Genomic DNA, 6,000 nt, shown 5'->3' with positions numbered 1-6,000 from the left:
TCCCACTTTATTCTGTCCGCGGCAGGAAATGAATAAACAACCGGAAACCTTTTGGGGATTTGAAACCATCTTGTCGAGCTGGCCCAGACTTTCTCAAACAGAGATGGAGGAACGTTACATCAGCTTTCATTATATATCTATATATACATACATATAGACCCCTTTGTCAGCAACAGCAGGGTCCTCAGTGATGTTAATATGTCCTTAATATCCACAATCATGTACTGAATGCTCCTTGCCAATATTGGATCTAATCAGGAAATATTATGGTCGACATAGGAATCAGTATCCGAGTCAGTATCAGTGTGTAGTAACTGGGCAAAATAAAATTTTTGCGGGGCCTGAGGGAAAAGAAGCATAGCCATGAACATCACATCTTTTCTCTACGTCTGTGTCTGGGACACAGATTTATCCAACCTCACTCTGATATTACTGAAACTTTCACCCAGTCAGTTATTGGTGGTGCCAACAGGGCCACCATCATATGTCTGCATTCCTAATATAGTTTCCTCTTGGGAAAAACATTCAGCCACCGACATGTTGACACACATGTACCAAGTACCCACAGACACATCGGCTTATGGGGGATAGACCTACAGTAAATCTGTCAGAGGGACAGATGGGATTTTTCAGCTCACAACCCAGCGTCAAAAGTACACAGTCTGGGAAATAATAAACTCTATAGTGATAGACTTGTAACGCTCTATAGATGTGCTGGTGAGGTGAGGAAGAAGCCCCGCCGCTGTAATGGCACGCTTCTGTCCCGCTCAGAAACAAATAATTAATTACGCTGGTGGGGTAAGGACAGTGCCCAGGCACTAATGTCCACTTTTGCCAGCCTTTTGTGAGGAATTTATGCTGCCCAGGGTGCCCCCCCCCCCCAACGCCCTGCACCCTGCAGTGCCTGTGTTTGTGTGGGAGCATGGCGCACAGCATTCCGCTCGCTGCGTGGTACCTCAGAATGCCATCTGTTCTTCTGCTACTCGCCTGTCTTCTGACTTCTGGCTCTGTAAGGGGGTGATGGCAGGCTACGGGAGTGGGCATCTAGGCGTACCCAGCGATCAGCACCCTCAGGAGCTAATGGTGTCCTGTCAGCCAGAAGTAGAGCCATTGAACTCACTAGAAGTTGGTCATACTTCTCTACCCTAAGTCCCACGAAGCAGGGAGACTGTTGCCAGCAGCCTCCCTGAAAATAAGAAAAACTAACATAAGTCTTTTCAGAGAAACTCAGTAGAGCTCCCCTGTAGTGCATCCAGTCTCACTGGGCACAATTCTAAAACTGGAGTCTGGAGGAGGGGCATAGAGGGAGGAGACAGTTCACACCCTTTGAAAGTCTTAAAGTGCCCATGTCTCCTGCGGATCCCGTCTATACCCCATGGTTCTTAATGTGATCCCAGCATCCTCTAGGACGTATGAGAAAACAAATAACGCACACACGAGGAGAGAACAAAGGAAGCTATAAGGAGGGGAGGGGAGGGGGGGGGGTAAGGTAAGGTAGTAAAGGCATATTGGATAAACTTCAACCTTATACATATTCATTAATGTACCAGTAGTTAGAAGTAGAAGAGCTCTAACAGAAACCACAAAGCTTATCTAAAGCCACACCACACTGGATATGCCCAATCTCATTTGATCTTTGAAGCAAAGCAGTATTGGACTTTGTTACTACCAAGCAGTCTCCCATCCATGTATTATCAGATTCTTTAGGTGTTTTTAAACTACCAACACCCTTTTCTTGGTACATTTAATTTTTACATGTATTCTTTTATGTACCAGAAGTTAGAAGTAGAAAAGCTCTAACAGAAACCACCAGCTCATCTACAGCCACAGCACACTGGATTTGCCCAATCTCTCCTGATCATGGAAGCTGAGCAGTGTTGGTCCTGGTTTTAGTACTTGGATGGGAGACCACCAGGAAATACCAGGAGCTGTGTGTATTTTTACAATACCAACACCGTTCTCTTGATGCATTCCATTTTGAAACATTGGGGCAGATCTATTAAGCCTGGTGAACTGATAAAGTGCAAGGTGATAAAGTACCAGCCAGTCAGCTCCTAACTGTCATTTTTCAAACCCAGCCTGTGACATGGCAATTAGGAGCTGATTGGCTGGTACTTTATCACCATGCAAATTATCATTCCACCAGGTTTAATAAATCGGCCGCTTATTCATTTATGTACTAGTAGTTAGAAGTAGAAGAACTCTAACAGAAACCACTAAGCTCATCTACAGCCACACCACACTGTATATGCCCAATATCACCTGATCTTAGGCCTGGTTTGTTCTTGGATGTGAGACCACCTGGGAATACCAGGTGCTGTAGGTAGTTTTATACTACCAACACCGTTCTCTTGATGCATTCTATTTTGAAACTTATTCATTGATGTAGAAGTTAGAAACAGCAAAAATCATCTACAGCCGCATCACACTGGATATGTCCAATCTCATCTGATGTTGGAAGCTAAGCAGTGTTGTGCCTGGTTAGTTTTTGGATTTCAGGTCCTGCCTTCTGGTTTGGCCACGGCACCTCGGAAATTCACCAAGGTCATGGCCGTGATGACGACCCTTCACCATCGGTGGACCAGGGAGGAATCTCTCCTCCCGATAAACATTCTGGAATTGCGGGCAGTGTTCAATTCATTGATACTGGCCCTGCCTCTAGTACAGAACAGGCCTGTTCAAGTACAATCGGACAACGCCACCACGGTAGTGTACACAAATCATCAAGTCGGCACTCGAAACTGCATGGCAAAGCTGGAAGTATAAAAAAATCCTCAGTTGGGTAGAACGTCATCTGCCAGCAATATCGGCAGTGTTCATTCCCGGAGTCCTCAACTGGGAAGCGGATTTCCTCAGTCGTCAGGACGTTCACGCTGGAGAGTGGAGAGGCTGCAGCAGAAATATCTGCACTGGTGTCAGTAGGTGACTGAGGCAGGGATGACTGGGAGATAGTGGGTGACTGAAGCATGTATGAGTGGGATATAGTGGGTGACTGAAGCCGGGGTGACTGGGAGATAGTGGGTGACTGATGCAGGGGTGACAGTGATAGTGGGTGACTTAGGCAGGGGTGACAGGGAGATAGTGGGTTACTGAGGGAGGGGTGATAGGAAGGGGTTGGGTAAGTATGGGAAGAAAGTGGGTGACAGGGATAATAAATGAATAAGGCAGGGATGATAGGGAGATAGTGGATGACTGTGGCAGGGGTGACAGGGACAGTAAGAGACTGAGGCAGGGGTCGCAGGTATAGTGGTTGACTGAGGCAGCGGTGACTGGGAGATAGTGGGTAACTGAGGCAGGGGTGACAGGGAAAGTGTGCGACTCAGGCAGGGGTGATAGGGAGATAGTGGGCAGCATATCTCTGCCTCACTGCAGCAGCACATTCCTGCTTCACTGACAGCAGCACATCCCTGCAACGTTGACCTAGATGGCATTTGGTACCGGGGACACAGTACCTCAATCAAGTCTCTAGTTGCCTCTGAATTAACGATGGATACCGGAACCACGTTTCTCACCACCCAGGCTGACAAGACCTGAGTTATCCGCTTTGCAGCAGGATGACTGCTGTGATATTTCATCTTCCTCGCAAAGGACTGTTGGACAGTCAATTGCCTACTGGAAGTAGTACACCTTTAAGAATGGGTTAGATAAATTCCTATTGGATAAGGATATCCAGGGGTATGGTGCATAGTCATGCATTATAATTACTATAAATAGGGATAAAATGCAATGGCTGACAGCAGCATCAGTCAGACATTTTAGTAAAATCATCATGCATAGGACACCACAAATAGGTTGAACTCGATGGACAATTGTCTTTTTTCAACCTCAGATACTATGTTACTATGTTACTATGTAATATTTGAAGAAACAAAATAAAATAAAGCTATGTATTGGGTTTCACTAACAAGCACATTGGAAGACTTGACTACTGTTAAAAGACATGCATTACATGGTATAGAGCCACAAACCACAATGTAGTAAAATAAAAACAAACTTACATGTGTATCAAACCTATGTGAGGCTTACATTGATAGTGCAAGATCAACACTCTATCAACTGTGCAAACTAGACTGCACATAAATGCCATAAAATTTATCTGAGATTTTAGTAAATAAGGCCTGTTGCTGTCCGGGTCACACAGCCGTCACGGCCCCGCCCCCATACGGTCCGGTCATGTCTGCGTTGTCCTGACTGTGCCCCCAAAATGGCGGCACAACGCCGCTGGCCCGACTCCTCCTGCCCAGTGACCGCCTCTACCTGTCAATCAGGCAGAGGCGCTCACTGGGCAGAGATGCTGATCGCATCTCTGGCATGTGCCGGTGCACTGTGGCACCAGCACACACGCACTTCAGACCTGATCTCCTGTTGTGTGAATATGCACAGCAGGGATCAGGTCTTAATTAGGCCCTATATACAGCTGTCAGTAAAGCAGGGATGTGCTGCTGCCAGTGAGGCAGGGATGTTCTGCTGTCAGTGAAGCAGTGATGTGCTGCTGTCAGTGAAGCAGTGATGCGCTGCTGTCAGCGAGGCAGTGATGTGCTGCTGTCAGCGAGGCAGGGATGTGCTGCTATAAGTGAGGCAGGGATGTGCTGCCGTCAATGAGGCAGGGATGTGCTGCCGTCAATGTTGCAGGGATGTGTTGCTGTCAACGTTGCAGGGATGTGCTGCTGTCAGTGAAGCAGGAATGTGCTGCTGCAGTGAGGCAGAGATATGCTGCCCACTATCTCCCTATCACCCCTGCCTGAGTCGCACACTTTCCCTGTCACCCCTGCCTCAGTTACCCACTATCTCCCAGTCACCGCTGCCTCAGTCAACCACTATACCTGCGACCCCTGCCTCAGTCTCTTACTGTCCCTGTCACCCCTGCCACAGTCATCCACTATCTCCCTATCATCCCTGCCTTATTCATTTATTATCCCTGTCACCCACTTTCTTCCCATACTTACCCAACCCCTTCCTATCACCCCTCCCTCAGTAACCCACTATCTCCCTGTCACCCCTGCCTAAGTCACCCACTATCACTGTCACCCCTGCATCAGTCACCCACTATCTCCCAGTCACCCCGGCTTCAGTCACCCACTATATCCCACTCATACATGCTTCAGTCACCCACTATCTCCCAGTCATCCCTGCCTCAGTCACCTACTGACACCAGTGCAGATATTTCTGCTGCAGCCTCTCCACTCTCCAGCGTGAACGTCCTGACGACTGAGGAAATCCGCTTCCCAGTTGAGGACTCCGGGAATGAACACTGCCGATATTGCTGGCAGATGACGTTCTACCCAACTGAGGATTTTTTTATACTTCCAGCTTTGCCATGCAGTTTCGAGTGCCGACTTGATGATTTGTGTACACTACCGTGGTGGCGTTGTCCGATTGTACTTGAACAGGCCTGTTCTGTACTAGAGGCAGGGCCAGTATCAATGAATTGAACACTGCCCGCAATTCCAGAATGTTTATCGGGAGGAGAGATTCCTCCCTGGTCCACGGATGGTGAAGGGTCGTCATCACGGCCATGACCTTGGTGAATTTCCGAGGTGCCGTGGCCAAACCAGAAGGCAGGACCTGAAATCCAAAAACTAACCAGGCACAACACTGCTTAGCTTCCAACATCAGATGAGATTGGACATATCCAGTGTGATGCGGCTGTAGATGATTTTTGCTGTTTCTAACTTCTACATCAATGAATAAGTTTCAAAATAGAATGCATCAAGAGAACGGTGTTGGTAGTATAAAACTACCTACAGCACCTGGTATTCCCAGGTGGTCTCACATCCAAGAACAAACCAGGCCTAAGATCAGGTGATATTGGGCATATACAGTGTGGTGTGGCTGTAGATGAGCTTAGTGGTTTCTGTTAGAGTTCTTCTACTTCTAACTACTAGTACATAAATGAATAAGCGGCCGATTTATTAAACCTGGTGGAATGATAATTTGCATGGTGATAAAGTACCAGCCAATCAGCTCCTAATTGCCATGTCACAGGCTGGGTTTGAAAAA

This window comes from Pseudophryne corroboree, chromosome 8 (assembly GCF_028390025.1).
Source record: "Pseudophryne corroboree isolate aPseCor3 chromosome 8, aPseCor3.hap2, whole genome shotgun sequence".
NCBI lineage: Eukaryota > Metazoa > Chordata > Amphibia > Anura > Myobatrachidae > Pseudophryne > Pseudophryne corroboree.
This window is presented reverse-complemented; position numbering follows the sequence as displayed.